Here is a 17,008-nt window from a genome sequence, read left to right on the forward strand (position 1 = left end):
AGAATGGCTAAATGTGCCAAGCTTATACACACATACCCCAAGAGACTTGCGGCTGTAATTGCTGCAAAAGGTGGCTCTACAAACTATTGACTTTGGAGGGGTGAATAGTTATGCACGCTCAAGTTTTCTGTTTTTTTGTCTTATTTCTTGTTTGTTTCACAATAAAAAAAAATTTGCATCTTCAAAGTGGTAGGCATGTTGTGTAAATCAAACGATACAAACCCCCCAAAAATCCATTTTAATTCCAGTTTGTAAGGCAACAAAATAGGAAAAATGCCAATGGGGATGAATACTTTTGCAAGCCACTGTACCATGGACAGCCACATGATATTTAGCAACATTGTTTTTGGTATCATTAAGTTTGCTTTCAGTGTATTAAATCAAATCAAATCAAATCAAATTGTATTTACCACATGTGCCGAATACAACAGGTGTAGTCATTACCGTGAAATGCTTACTTACAGCCCTTAACCAACAATGCATTTATTTTTTTAATAAAAAGTACAATAAAACAACAACAACAAAAAAGTGTTGAGAAAAAAAGAGCAGAAGTAAAATAAAATAACAGTAGGGAGGCTATATACGGGGGGGGCTACCGTTGCAGAGTCAATGTGCGGGGGCACCGGCTAGTTGAGGTAGTTGAGGTAATATGTACATGTGGGTAGAGTTAAAGTGACTATGCATAAATAATTAACAGAGTAGCAGCAGCGTTAAAAGATGGGGTGGGGTGGGGGGGCAGTGCAAATAGTCTGGGTAGCCATGATTAGCTGTTCAGGAGTCTTATGGCTTGGGGGTAGAAGCTGTTGAGAAGCCTTTTGGACCTAGACTTGGCACTCCGGTACCGCTTGCCGTGCGGTAGCAGAGAAAACAGTCTATGACTAGGGTGGCTGGAGTCTTTGATAATTTTGAGGGCCTTCCTCTGCACCGCCTGGTATAGAGGTCCTGGATGGCAGGAAGCTTGGCCCCAGTGATGTACTGGGCCGTACGCACTACCCTCTGTAGTGCCTTGCGGTCGGAGGCAGAGCAGTTGCCATACCAGGTGGTGATGCAACCAGTCAGGATGCTCTCAATGGTGCAGCTGTAGAGCTTTTTGAGGATCTGAGGACCCATGCCAAATCTTTTCAGTCTCCTGAGGGGGAATAGGCTTTGTCGTGCCCTCTTCACGACTGTCTTGGTGTGTTTGGACCATGATAGTTTGTTGGTGATGTGGACACCAAGGAACTTGAAGCTCTCAACGTGTTCCACTACAGCCCCGTCGATGAGAATGGGGGCGTGCTCAGTCCTCTTTTTTTTCCTGTAGTCCACAATCTTCTCCTTTGTCTTGGTCACATTGAGGGAGAGGTTGTTATCCTGGCACCACACGGCCAGGTCTCTGACCTCCTCCCTATAGGCTGTCTCATTGTTGTTTGTGATCAGGCCTACCACTGTTGTGTCGTCTGCAAACTTAATGATGGTGTTGGAGTCGTGCCTGGCCATGCAGTCATGGGTGAAAAGGGAGTACATGAGGGGACTGAGCACGCACCCCTGACGGGCCCCCGTGATGAGGATCAGCGTGGCAGATGTGTTGTTACCTACCCTTACCACCTGGTGGCGGCCCATCAGGAAGTCCAGGATCCAGTTGCAGAGGGAGGTGTTTAGTCCCAGGATCCTTAGCTTAGTGATGAGCTTTGAGGCCACTATGGTGTTGAACGCTGAGCTGTAGTCAATGAATAGCATTCTCACGTAGGTGTTCCTCTTGTCCAGGTGGGAAAGGGCAGTGTGGAGTGCAATAGAGATTGCATCATCTGTGGATCTGTTGGGGCGGTATGCAAATTGGAGTGGGTCTAGGGTTTCTGGGATAATGGTGTTGATGTGAGCCATGACAAGCCTTTCAAAGCACTTCATGGCTACAGACGTCAGTGCTACGGGTCGGTAGTCATTTAGGCAGGTTATTTTACTGTCCTTGAGCACGGGGACTATGGTGGTCTGCTTGAAACATGTTGGAAATGTCGGTGAAGATACTTGCCAGTTGGTCAGCACATGCTCGGAGTACACGTCCTGGTAATCCGTCTGGCCCTGCGGCCTTGTGAATGTTTCTTAAAAGTCTTACTCACATCGGCTACGGAGAGCGTGATCACATAGTCATCCGGAACAGCTGGTGCTCTCATGCATGCTTCAGTGTTGCTTGCCTCGAAGCAAGCATAGAAGTGGTTTAGCTCGTCTGGTAGGCTTGTGTCACTGGGCAGCTCGCGGCTGTGCTTCCCTTTGTAGTCTGTAATAGTTTTCAAGCCCTGCCACATCCGACGAGCGTCAGAGCCGGTGTAGTGCGATTCAATCTTAGTCCTGCATTGACTCTTTGCCTGTTTGATGGTTCGTCGGAGGGCATAGCGGGATTTCTTATAAGCGTCTGGGTTAGAGTCCCGCTCCTTGAAAGCGGCAGCTCTACCCTTTAGCTCAGTGCGGATGTTGCCTGTAATCCATGGCTTCTGGTTGATGTTTAAATGTAAATTGAAATGGTGCTGGAAATGGTGCTGGAATAGCTGAGGCAGTGCTCTTGTTGTCTTTGTGCTGACTTGCGGTAACTCTGTGGTTCTAAATCAGTAGTTGTTTAGTAAACTGTTGAAAACATTAATTTGCTTGACAATGCTGTAGGTCATGTAACTGTTTGCTACATGCAATTTCTGCTTTGTGGACTTCACCAGACAGATGTTGCTCTCCGGTTTTGAGATTAAACAAACGCATGTGTAGTTGAATTTATTCCGCCACTGTGTGACTGTTGTCTTTTTGTTGTCATGGCCTTATTGTATATCACGGTGGCGTTTGAACGAATGGGTTATAGAGCAAACAACGCAAATTATATGAGAAAAAACATATTCCATTTAATTTGGAACGGCAAGCCAGACAAAATTAAACGGGCCTATTTATATAATGAAGATGAATTATTAAATATTTAAGCATTAGACCTATCACTAAAAGCTTCAGTCATACAAAAGTTATACTTAAATCCGAACTGGTTCTCTAGCAAATTAGTAAGATTGTCTCACCCAATGTTCAAGAATGGCCTTTTCCCCTATATTCAGATTACAACCTCTCACTTTAAATTATTTGAAAAGGAAATAATCTCCCAAATATCACTATTTCTAAAACAAGCCATAGAAAGTTGGTTGCAATTTCTATTTAATCCTTCAGAAACGACAGAACAAATAATGCAACAAATATTGTGGTTAAACTCAAATATACTAATTGATTAAAAAAACTTTTTTTTTGACAAAATGTTTAAAAAGGGTATAAACCAGGTGGAAAGCATGGCCAGCCGTAGCAAAATGCTTATTGAAATTCTCGATTATCGTACATTTATCGGTGGTGACAGTGTTTCCTAGCCTCAGTGCAGTGGGTAGCTGGGAGGAGGTGCTCTTATTCTCCATGGACTTTACAGTGTCCCAAAACTTTTTGGAGTTAGTGCTAATAGATGCACATTTCTGTTTGAAAAAGCTAGCCTTTGCTTTCCTAACTGATTGTATATATTGGTTCCTGATTTCCCTGAAAAGTTGCATATCGCGGGGGCTGTTCGATGCTAATGCAGTACGCCACAGGATGTTTTTGTGCTGGTCAAAGGCAGTCAAGTCTGGGGTGAACCAGGGGCTATACATGAACTCTAACATTGGTTTCAGTGGGAATGACGGTAAATGGCTCAGACATTTATGGCAAACTGAAACTAAAATAACCAATTTACCTGAGTCTACAATGGCAGAGTCTTAATATAGAGTACGGATAGTGAGAAGTAACTTTCAAGACTGAAGCAATTGTGCCCTCTAGTGGTGGACTTTATACTGTACCAGGTTACTACACAACGAACATACACTGAGTGTACAAAACATTAGGAACACCTGCGCTTTCCATGACATAGACTGACCAGGTAAATTCAGGTGAAAGCTATGATCCTTTGAACTGGGTATGGTAGTAGGTGTATCAAGAATGGTCCACCACCCAAAGGTCATTCAGCCAACTTGACACAACTGTGGGAAGCATTGGAGTCAACATGGGCCAGAATCCCTTTGGAACGCTTTCGACACCTTGTAGAGTCCATGGCCTGACATATTGAGGCTGTTCTGAGCAACAGGGGGTGCAACTCAATATTAGCAAGGTGTTCTTAATGTTTTGTACACTCAGTGTATGTAGGCCTACATGTTTTTAAATAGTACAGTTTTACACGTCACAATACAATGCCATAAAGCGTGGGCCTGTAGTACATGTAAATCAACTTAAAGTTGGTTTTTATTTCCATATGCAAAGAATAAAGGATAATTGTTCATGTAATAATGTAATATTAGCCTCATAACAACTTCAGGAATAGGAAATAGTGATGAAATAATCAAATAAATGAAAAGACAGAGACAAATGCTTTTGAACTACCATTTATTTTATTTGAAAATGTAAAATTCAGTGCAAAGTAATGTGTAATGTAGTGAACTAGTGTCTAGATCCCTGTTAGGTGGCAAATTGTGACGAGAGAGAGAGAGAGAGAGAGAGAGAGAGAGAGAGAGAGAGAGAGAGAGAGAGAGAGAGAGAGAGAGAGAGATGTGTGGCCCTTCAGGTCTCTGCAGTAAGACTACATGCTGGCCATGAGGTACTCCAGGTGGTACTCCAGGAGGCTGGAGAGCTCAGTGACCAGAGACTCTCGGTTAAAGTACCAGGCCAGCTGCTGCCCAAACATGTCATCTAGCAGAGCCATCAGCCCGCCCTGAAGGGAACACCACACAACACATAGAAAATGGCTCTGAGCTACTAGCTTATCAAGAGGAGAGAGACAATGAGAGTTACTCCCCCTAAAACGGCATTGAAACCCTGTTAACCAGGAACGAGTAAAGAGGAAGTAAACTAGTAATAAGGAAGAAAACAGGAAGTAAACTCTTGACTCTTACATTGAGCAGCAACAGGTATCTCTCAGCCTTTGGCTCAATGCTGGCAACAGTGGGCAGGAAGGAGTACAGGAGAGCGTACAGACGCTCCATGAACCCACCAGGTTGCTAAAGTAAACAGAGGAGGAGAGAAGAGAAATTGAAGTGAAATTGCTAATAGACAGACATCTAAACATTTACCAGCGAGATGCTACTTACCACCATCAGGGATTTCTGAGCTGTCATCATCCGAAACAGCACCAGCTCAAAAAGGACATCTATCAAGTTAACATGATGGATCTAGGACAAGAAAACACGTTTGGAGAAAATAGGAATGATTTCAAATAGATCAGCTACTGTGCCGTATAAAAGACATGCATGTGGAAGAACTCAAAGTGAGACTTGAAAAAGTTAATTAACTCACCTTTGCCTCAGCCAGCTCCCTCTCAATGTCAATCTACTTGGAGGGGTCACTCAGGTAGTCCACAAAGTCGTTATAGGCACGGATGAATTCGGCCTCGTCCTATCACAAAGCAAAGAGCAGTGATGTTAGTGCACAGAACACATTTCACACAGAGGACGCTCTCTTTCCCTTGAAGGACAATGAGTTAGTGAGCTACCATCTGGTGGACCTGAACCAGTGCGCCCAGTAGGATCTTTCCCGCCACAAACAGATGGTTCCTGCTCAGGGTGGAACCGAGCAGGGTCTAGAGAAGAGGGAAGAGTTAGGGTGAGACACCCATCTTCCTCTAGGAGACAGACAGAACAGGAAGACACAGAGAGTCAAAGAAAAGTGGGTCCACTCACAGTAAAGGCCTGGCGCAGGGAGACGAGCCTCAGGCCGATGTCCTCCACTCTCTTGGTGGTATGGTAGAGGCTGTGGAAGAGAGGGAATGGAGCATGTCAATGGGGGATAACAGCATTGTGACCACAATCCTTCAGCATCTGACAAGCCCAGACTACACACACATTTAGAGGGACTCACTTTAGCAGAGGAACCTCCCTCTCCTCAGGCAGCAGGTCTTCCTCCCAGCCCTACAACAACAGAACAAACATTCAACATCAGTGACCAATGACATGACAAACAATGGGTCAATCGAAGGATCTTAATGCTACTAGTCAATAGTATGTGTGTGTGTAACAACTGACCTCATAGCAGTTGTGGCCCTCAGGCTCTGGCTCAGTGAACTGCTGAGTGGTGGGCGTAGAGACGGAGGCAGCCTCCGACCACGCCGAGGAGGAGAGCAGCCCATCCAGCCCCATGTGGAGAGTGGCGTACGCCACCGAGACATCAGTTTGCTGCTCAAAACACACACACACACACAACACACGTTAATAGAAAACAGACCATATTTAATGGAAAAATGCCCTGTAATTTCTATTCTATATACATAGGAAATTGTTTATTTACCTGGTAGCAGCCATGCGTCACGGCCACAGACGTCTCGTGGCGGAGGTGAGACGCATACTGGGTCACCCTGCCAGCCACACACTGACAGAGAGAAACGACATGTTAAGGCCAAACGGAATAAGTAAAGAAAATCTAATACTAATTCAGTATTCAATACTAATTCAGTAGTATTTAGCTTGTTTTTGGACACAGGTCCAGGAATGGCTAAAGGATTGCAATATTTACCTGGAGCTAACCCTGTAGATAGCACTACCTGGTGATCTGAAAAGTCATAGTCAATCGATCAATAATATAATACATTCAATTTACGATCTGTAGAAACAATGAGAATAGTAAGGTTCAGAACTTTTGTAAAACATCACAGTACAGTTGAAAAATATCTGGCAAATAGAAATCCAATATGGATAGTGTTAAGAGATAGATGGGAGGTGTTGAATGGAGCTGAAGGATGGGACTAATAACAACAACTAATAACAACAAGATAACTAATGTAAAGCATACTGTGTCCATAATAAGTATATAGGTTATAGGTTGAGAGCTTTTGTGAAAGAGCACAGTTTGAAAAATATGGCATATAGAAGCAAACCAGATGGACATCATGAAAATGATCGGAGGAAGTTCAGGAGTAAAAACTAACAAAATATTATTATTGTAGAATTTGACTGTGTCCATAAAATGTAATAGTATGTATGGGATGGAAGTAGAGGCCTAAGCGTTGTTGTTCACTCGTTTACTCCAATTGGGGAAGGGGTGGTGGGGTTGGAAAGTAATGAAGGGAAATATCATTTAAAAAAGGATATGTGTGTGTGTATGGATGTATGTATATATGTATGTATGTATATATATGTGTGTGTATGTGTGTATATATATATATATGTGTGTCTGTATGTATGTATCTATGTCTATATATATGTATATATATATTTGCGAGAAAAAAAACATATGGGGGATTGGAAGTGATGCAGACAATTACATTGATGGACGTTACAATCTATCTGAAATATTAAAGCTGATCTACCCCCCCAAAAAATATTTAAAAAATCGTATGTGTAGTTGAATTTATTCCGCCACTGTGTGACTGTTGTATTTTTGTTGTCAAGGGCTAATTGTATATCACGGTGGCGTATGAACGAATGGGTTATAGAGCAAACAACGCAAATATCACAACATAGGTTGGTTGGCTTGGCTTCCCCAGTGATTTCACCCATACACCGCTACTGGTCTAAGGTATTAAACCACAATGTCAAAGAGATGGGTCTATGTAAACAGTGGAGATATAAACATTCAACTGAAACAGAATACTGCTTTTACTCTCATGTCTTCAACTCATATTCAAGAATTTACTTTTTGACTGTAAACGTTTCTTTAATTGACTGTGTTTCTAATTGTAAATACCTTCCTAGAATAATGATGGACCATAGCCCATTGTCCTTCATGTTTAAGATGAAAGGGATACTTCGGGATTTTGGCATTGAGGCCCTTTATCTACTTCCCCTATTTTTATGGGTATCTGCTAGCATGCTAGTAGATATCTATAGACTTCCAGACATTGCGCTAACGCTAGTTAGCGAAACTACCTCTAACTTCCTTCATACAGGACACAGAGACATAAAAATGGTATCAACAAGTTAATCTGACTTTGGGGAAGTAGAATCCCCAATTATTTTAAACCTCCTAAGCCAATAACAAAGACATGGCGATTCAACACAAAGTTACTTGGAGATAAGGAGTTTACCTCATACCTCAACACACAGATAGATACAGTGGGGAGAACAAGTATTTGATACACTGCCGATTTTGCAGGTTTTCCTACTTACAAAGCATGTAGAGGTCTGTAATTTTTATTTATTATAAAAAATCCAGAAAATCACATTGTATGATTTTTAAGTAATTAATTTGCATTTTATTGCATGACATAAGTATTTGATCACCTACCAACCAGTAAGAATTCCGGCTCTCACAGACCTGTTAGATTTTCTTTAAGAAGCCCTCCTGTTCTCCACTCATTACCTGTATTAACTGCACCTGTTTGAACTCGTTACCTGTATAAAAGACACCTGTCCACACACTCAATCAAATTGACTCCAACCTCTCCACAATGGCCAAGACCAGAGAGCTGTGTAAGGACATCAGGTATAAAATTGTAGACCTGCACAAGGCTGGGATGGGCTACAGGACAATAGGCAAGCAGCTTGGTGAGAAGGCAACAACTGTTGGCGCAATTATTAGAAAATGGAAGAAGTTCAAGATGACGGTCAATCACCCTCGGTCTGGGGCTCCATGCAAGATCTCACCTCGTGGGACATCAATGATCATGAGGAAGGTTAGGGATCAGCCCAGAACTACACGGCAGGACCTGGTCAATGACCTGAAGAGAGCTGGGACCACAGTCTCAAAGAAAACCATTAGTAACACACTACGCCGTCATGGATTAAAATCCTGCAGCGCACGCAAGGTCCCCCTGCTCAAGCCAGCGCATGTCCAGGCCCGTCTGAAGTTTGCCAATGACCATCTGGATGATCCAGAGGAGGAATGGGAGAAGGTCATGTGGTCTGATGAGACAAAAATAGAGCTTTTTGGTCTAAACTCCACTCGCTGTGTTTGGAGGAAGACGAAGGATGAGTACAACCCCAAGAACACCATCCCAACCGAGAAGCATGGAGGTGGAAACATCATTCTTTGGGGATGCTTTTCTGCAAAGGGGACAGGACGACTGCACCGTATTGAGGGGAGGATGGATGGGGCCATGTATCGCGAGATCTTGGCCAACAACCTCCTTCCCTCAGTAAGAGCATTGAAGATGGGTCATGGCTGGGTCTTCCAGCATGACAACGACCTGAAACACACAGCCAGGGCAACTATGGAGTGGCTCCGTAAGAAGCATCTCAAGGTCCTGGAGTGGCCTAGCCAGTCTCCAGACCTGAACCCAATAGAAAATCTTTGGAGGGAGCTGAAAGTCCGTATTGCCCAGCGACAGCCCCGAAACCTGAAGGATCTGGAGAAGGTCTGTATGGAGGAGTGGGCCAAAATCCCTGCTGCAGTGTGTGCAAACCTGGTCAAGACCTACAGGAAACGTATGATCTCTGTAATTGCAAACAAAGGTTTCTGTACCAAATATTAAGTTCTGCTTTTCTGATGTATCAAATACTTATGTCATGCAATAAAATTAAAATTAATTACTTAAAAATCATACAATGTGATTTTCTGGATTTTTGTTTTAGATTCTGTCTCTCACAGTTGAAGTGTACCTATGATAAAAATTACAGACCTCTACATGCTTTGTAAGTAGGAAAACCTGCAAAATCGGCATGGTATCAAATACTTGTTCTCCCCACTGTAGATGTTTTTGGAAATAAATGTAGAAGATTAAGTATGCCCAACTGTTGTCTGGGAAGTTCTTAAAGCATGTATGAGAGGTTGTATCATGTCTTATTCTTCACATAAGAAAATAAGACCAATAAATTATTAGAAATATTAGAACAGAAAATCCACAACTTAAAAAGAAAACACAGCTTAGATAGAAATGTTGACACCCTTCAACAGGTGAACACTTTGAAGCTTGAATATAACATAATAAACATCCGCTGTGCATACATGTGTATTTGCTCCTATAGTCGTGGTCAAACGTTTTGAGAATGACACAAATTTTAATTTTCACTAAGTCTGCTGCCTCCGTTTTTATGATGGCAATTTACATATACTCCAGAATGTTATGAAGAGTGCAATTAATTACAAAGTCCCTCTTTGCCATGAAAATGAACTTAATCCCCAAAAAACATTTCCACTGCATTTCAGCCCTGCCACAAAAGGACCAGCTGACATCATGTCAGTGATTCTCTCGTTAACACAGGTGAGAGTGTTGACGAGGACAAGGCTGGAGATCACTCTGTCATGCTGATTGAGTTAGAATAACAGACTCAAAGCTTTAAAAGGAGGGTGGGGCTTGAAATCATTGTTCTTCCTTTGTTAACCATGGTTACCTGCAAGGAAACACGTGTCGTCATCATTGCTTTGCACAAAAAGGGCTTCACGGGCAAGGATATTGCTGCTAGTAACATTGCACCTAAATCAACCATTTATCGGATCATCAAGAACTTCAAGGAGAGAGGTTCAATTGTTGTGAAGAAGGCTTCAGGGCGCCCAAGAAAGTCCAGCAAGTGCCAGGACCGTCTCTTAAAGTTGATTCAGCTGCGGGATCGGGGCACCACCAGTGCAGAGCTTGCTCAGGAATGGCAGCGGGCAGGTGTAAGTGCATCTGCACGCACAGTGAGGCGAAGACTTTTGGAGGATGGCCTGGTGTCAAGAAGGGCAGCGAGGAAGCCACTTCTCTCCAGGAAAAACATCAGGGACAGACTGATTTTCTGCAAAAGGTACAGGGATTGGACTGCTGAGGACTGGGGTAAAGTCATTTTCTCTGATGAATCCCCTTTCCAATTGGTTGGGGCATCCAGAAAAAAGCTTGTCTGGAGAAGACAAGGTGAGCGCTACCATCAGTCCTGTGTCATGCCAACAGTAAAGCATCCTGAGACCATTCATGTGTGGGGTTGCTTCTCAGCCAAGGGAGTGGGCTCACTCACAATCTTGACTAAGAACACAGCCATAAATAAAGAATGGCACCAACACATCTTCCGAGAGCAACTTCTCCCAACCATCCAAGAACAGTTTGGTGACGAACAATGCCTTTTCCAGCATGATGGAGCACCTTGTCATAAGGCAAAAGTGATAACTAAGTGACTCGGGGAACAAAACATCGACATTTTGGGTCCATGGCCAGGAAACTACCCAGATATTAATCCCATTGAGAACTTGTGGTCGATCCTCAAGAGGCGGGTGGACAAACAAAAACCCACAAATTCGGACAAACTCCAAGCATTGATTATGCAAGAATGGGCTGCATCAGTCAGGATGTGGCCCAGAAGTTAATTGACAACATGCCAGGGCGGATTGCAAAGGTCTTGAAAAAGAAGGGTCAACACTGCAAATATTGACTCTTTGCATAAACTTAATGTAATTGTCAATAAAAGCCTTTGACACTTATGGAATGCTTGTAATTATACTTCAGTATACCATAGTAACATCTGACAAAAATATATAATAACACTGAAGCAGCAAATTTTGTGAAGACCAATACTTTTGTCATTCTCAAAACTTTTGACCACGACTGTACAACCTTAGACATAAATTATTGCAATTCAAGATAATCCATAGGATTTACTACACTATTGGCAGAATGCATGTAATGCACCCAGAAATGTCAAATCGCTGTTGGAGATACAAAAAACAAAAAGGAACCCTATTACATATAATGTGGTCCTGTGAGAAATGGACACCATTTTGGGATAATGTCTGTGCTACATATCATTGTGTCTAGGAATTTATATCCATCCATCTCCACGATTATGTATTTTGGGAAATGTAAACATTGGTGACCAATATCAAATAAAGTTTTGTAACTTAGGTCTAATTGCTGCAAAATAAATGTATAGCTATCAATTGGAAAGCGTCATATTCACCGTCAATAACGAACTGGAGGGCTGAACTATGTTGTTACATTCCATTCGATTCTGTGTTGAATCAAATTAAGCAACAAAAAAAAAAGATATGTTTGATCAAATCTGGAAACCTTACATTGACCATCTTGAGGAGTGTGACATTTCCCAACAGACATAATTGTGTTTGAATTTTATATGTATATTTGATATGTTCAAGTACAGGTGTGGGCATGTTGTGGTGTGGTGGTTGTGTTGTTTTAGTGTTGTTTCTGTTTGTGTTTATTAAAATAAAAGAATGTGAGATGGAAAGTAGTTTACCAATCTTGCTGAGAAATTAAGCTTTGCTGCTTTTGTGTAACATTGTTTCACCAACATTGGAAATAGACAATAAGGGTGTTGATGAAACATAACCCATTTAGTTACTATACTCACAGAAAAATGCATATAAGTGGATAAGCCTATCTGGAATTGGGGTGCGAGTGGGTAGGCTATACCAAGACATACCGCTTTGTCATCCTGAGAAACAGTGTGTCGTGTGGCTAGGATTTTCCACAAAACCGTTGTGTGTTGGGTTTTCTTTTGTGGGAAATCCACACATTACCTTGTGAATTCATGAATAGATTTCATGTTGTTTCATGAAACTGAGCCTAAAGCATCAATCAGCTGTCCTGATACAGAGGCATTCACTGCATACATACCTATAGGAATACTATGGAATTTTGGTGTTTCCACTGAGATTACCCCCGCACCAGTGTGTCGCCAGTGTTTTATGTTAATGTCAGCTCTAGTGTAGTTGTGTTTCCATCAGGAGTGTCACGCCCTGGCTCTGGGGACGCTTGTATGTTGAGCCAGGGTGTGAGTGTTCTTTATGTTGTTCTAGTTTTGTGTTTCTAGGGTATAGTTCTTGTATTGTGTTTCTATGTTGGCCAGAGTGGTTCCCAATCAGAGGCAACGAGGGTCAGCTGTTGCTGGTTGTCTCTGATTGGGAACCATATTTAAACAGTCTGTTTTTCCACAGTGTTTGTGGGATCTTGTTCCAGTGTGGTTTGTACCTTTGGACGTCACGTATTGATTTTGTTCGTGTAATCATTAAATAAAAAGCATGTTTCCAAATAATGCTGCGCATTGGTCCTCTGTATACGACGATCGTGACAAGGAGTGTGACACTAAAGACTTGTGGTGAGCAGAATCAACAACATCTGCATCATTCAAGACTGTTGCTTTGTGAGAAGGTGTTAAAGTTCACAGTTAGCCATAGTTATGCAAAATAACAGAAAAGTAACAGTGGCTTGGCTTTGGCCCCAAGTTAGAAAAGGTCAGCCAGAGCCATGGCCCAGTGAGACATGGGTGCCGGGCCACGTAGATGAAAACAGAAAAGTCTGAGCCTTTTGGGTAAAACACTGGGGTACATTTTCACTGGAAATGCGCCAAAAGAGTATCTTATAGTAAAATAAGATTTAAATTTTTTTAACCCTGCTCAGTTTAATCCTTTTCTCACCCTTGTGGACTACCCCGACCTAGAGGTATAGGCGCGAGAAGAAGAAATATAGAACACCCACTCCACCAGGTGGCGCTACGTAGTTTTGATACCTCCCAGCCATCTTCCAATTCAGTTTCTAGTACAACACCCAAGGAGAACGAAGACAGGCGAAACAACCAATCCGGAAGCCAGGGAAGGACAACGAGGCCAACAAGCTATCGGCCAATAGCTTTACCATCACATGTATGTAAGATAATGGAACGTATGATTACGGAGAGGCTAACTTACTTCCTGGAGAGCAAGGGGCTAGTATCGCCACATCAGAGTAGGTTCAGGAAGGATAGGGAACTATGGACCCAGTGCTCTGCTTTGAAGCAGAGATCAGGAAGGCTCAGGTGAACAAGGAGACTGTTGTAGCTATATTTTTTGATTTGGAGAAGGCATATGATATGATGTGGAAGGACGGGTTGTTAATCAAGCATGATATTATGGGGGTAGGAGGAAGAACATACAACTGGATAAAGGATTTCCTGTTTGGAAGGTCTATCCAGTTGAGGGTGGGGAAGTCTCTATCAGGCAGCTACCTAGTGGACAACGATACACCGCAGGGGACCGTGATTAGTCCTCTGTTGTTCTCAATCATGATCAATTATGTTTACTCTCAGGTACGGACGGATATTGGGATGTCGTTATTTGCAGATGATGGGGCCTTATGGAAGAGGGGAAGAAATGTGCCATACATACTCAGGAAGGTACAGGAAGCAATTGATGAGGTAGAGCGGTGGGCATTAATGTGGGGTTCAGGTTCTCTGTAGAGAAAACTCAGACAGTGTTTTTTACCAGGAGGAAGGTGGGAGATGAAGTATGCTTGAGATTATATGGGAGAAACTTGGAGAGGGTGGGGGCCTTCAGGTTCCTTGGGGTATACTTTCACACTAGACTGACCTGGGCAGAACACATTGAGAGAGTGGTGGGAAAGTGTAAGAAGGTGTTAAATGTGATGCGCTGTCTGACGGGGAAGGAGTGGGGGGCCGGGCGTTCCTCATTGAGGACCATGAATGTTGCATTGATCAGATCTGTAATAAACTATGGCAGTATAGCATATGGTTCGGCAGCCCAGACCTCACTGGAAAGGCTAGATGTCATACAGGGGCAAGGACTCAGAATATGTAGTGGGGTGTTTCGGAACTCCCCAGTGGCTGCATTGCAGGTGGAGATGGGGGATATGCCATTGCAGATTAGGAGACAGCAGCTGGCAATTAATTATTGGGTCAACCTACAGGGACATGGGGTGTCTCATCCTGCTAAAGGGATTTTAGAGGCATTCTGGGAACATAAGCGAAGACAGAACACGAGCTTTGGGTGGGTGGGTAATAACCAGGCGAAGGAGATGGGACTGTATGGAAGGGAGTTTAGTCCAACAGTAGCTATTCCTGTAAATCAACCATGGCTACTCCCGCCTCCAGTAGTTGATCTAGAAGTGTTGGAGAGACTACAGAAACGTATTACAGATCATCTGGATGTATATACAGTGGAGCTGATGGCAATACTGTTGGCCTTGCAGTGGGTGGAGGAAGTTAAGCCAGACAGAGTAGTAATTTGCTCTGATTCATGTGCAGTGTTGATGAGTCTCCAGTCCTTTAGCTCACATAACAGAGAAGACCTACTTTATGAGGTACTACAAACCCATGGCAGGATTAGACAAATGGGTATACAGATAAGATTTACTTGTGTCCCAGCCTATGTGGGGGTGGAGGGGAACGAGGCTGTTGATGTACTGGCTAAACAAGTGGGGATGTTGATGTTGTAGTTTAAATAAGCAAGACAGAGGCAAAAAGCCTGATATGGACAGTGATGGTGCAGAGATGGCAGGAGCAGTGGAATAGAGATACTAAGTTAGGCAGGCATTTATTTCAAGTACAGAGGTAAGTCGGGGAGGGGAGGACGGCAGGAAGGGACAGAAGAAAGGAGTCTATTTTTACAAGGTTAAGGGTGTGACACAGCAGGTTGAATAAGACCTTAAATGTGATAGGAACGCATCCAGCAGGAAAGTGTGATTATTGCCAGGAAACAGAGACCGTGGAGCATGTATTGCTACATTGTGGTCCGTATCAGAGGGAAAGAGAGAGGCTGAGATCTAGTATGAGGGAGAAGGGGATACAGGAAATTAGTTTAAAGAATATATTGATAAGAATGTCATTAGATATAGTCTCAAATATTTTGTTATCTTTTTTAAGAGCAACAGGGCTGGCAGGGTAGCGTGAGTGAGAAACAGAAGAGCCATTGTCTGTTCTTTTGAGTTTTGATGTTGAGTCTTTGCCCGACAAAGTGATGTTAGGATATATAAGTTATCCTGTACAAGCTTTTGTGCCGAATACATTACGTTGTTACAGGTGTCAAGCTTATGGGCATGTGGCAGCAGTGTGTAGGAGGGAGGTTCCTAGGTGTGAGAAGTGTGCAGAAGGGCATGAGACAAAGGAATGTGTAGCATTGTGGAAAGTAGTGGTATGTGTTAATTGTAGGGGTGCCCACGGGGCTGGGGATCAGAAATGTCCCATGCGAGAGAGGCAGGTTGAGGTTTCCAGGGTTAGAGTAGTGCAGAAATTGTCATATGCTGAGGCAGTGAAGAAAATAGAGGAAGATGGGTCAAGGGGGAGGGATCCTGAGAGGAGTGGTGTGAGTAGTAGATCTGTACCAGTACAGAGGGATAAACCAACAAGTGATATATGTTTCAGTACGATTGGAATTTTGGCATTTATAGCAATGGTTATCAACTGTACTGCAGGGATGGAACGTAAGTCGCAGAAAATAGAGGTTGTGGTGGCAGCTGCAGAGAGGTATTTGGATGTGCGAGACTTGACATCAGAAGAGTCGTTCAAGGGAATTCGGGACATGGGTGACTAGTTAACGTTAGCTTGGCTCTCTCTGTGTGTTCGTGCCGTGGAAGGAGGGGTTGGTCCGTTGGCAGAGAGCAATGGCTAACTAGTATGCTAACTATTCTAGCTAACTAACTGGCTGAATAAGTTGACGACGTATTCACTCAAACTGTCAAAACTATCCCAAAACTTTACAGAATGTTAGACATGGACACGAATGATCTGCTTGGCGTGTTAACACACTGGTGGTTTGTTGTAACCGAGTATTGGTGCTAAACCGTGTTATTGAAGGCTGTCATGCTAACATGGATTACCACAGAAAACACTGCTACTCCCACTACTCTTTCCTCATCTGACCATGTGTTCTCGCATACCTGAGAGCATCTGGCCAGTGCGGCGGTGGCACAGGAATCCTCATCTCTCCCAAGTGGACATTCTCTCTTTTTCCCCTGACCCATCTGTCTATCTCCTCATTTGAATTCCATGCTGTCACAGTCACTAGCCCATTCAAGCTTAACATCCTTGTCATTTATCGCCCTCCAGGTTCCCTTGGAGAGTTAATCAGTTCATCAATGAGCTTGATGCCTTGATAAGTTCCTTTCCTGAGGATGGCTCACCCCTCACAGTTCTGGGTGACTTTAACCTCCCTATGTCTGCCTTTGACTCATTTCTCTCTGCCTCTGATCTCCTGATTCTGCCTCCTCAACCCTCCTCTCCTCCCTTTCTGCATCTTTTGACTCTCTATGTCCCCTATCCTCCCGGCCGACTCAGTCCTCCCCTCCTGCTCCGTGGCTTGACAACTCATTGCGAGCTCACAGAAGAGGGCTCCGGGCAGCCGAGCGGAAATGGAGGAAAACTAGACTCCCTGCGGA

General features: G+C 43.3%; 1 long non-coding RNA gene across 1 annotated transcript; it reads right to left on the reverse strand.

The window, feature by feature from the left end:
* Nucleotides 1-5,899: 5,899 nt before the first annotated feature.
* On the reverse strand, nucleotides 5,900-6,372 carry LOC121572787. The gene is made up of 3 exons (XR_006001911.1): nucleotides 6,289-6,372; nucleotides 6,027-6,176; nucleotides 5,900-5,912 (listed from the first exon to the last, which is right to left on the reverse strand). It is a non-coding gene; the product is annotated as an uncharacterized LOC121572787 (long non-coding RNA).
* Between the last annotated feature and the right edge of the window lie 10,636 nt (nucleotides 6,373-17,008).

Source organism: Coregonus clupeaformis, chromosome 8, assembly GCF_020615455.1.
Source record: "Coregonus clupeaformis isolate EN_2021a chromosome 8, ASM2061545v1, whole genome shotgun sequence".
NCBI lineage: Eukaryota > Metazoa > Chordata > Actinopteri > Salmoniformes > Salmonidae > Coregonus > Coregonus clupeaformis.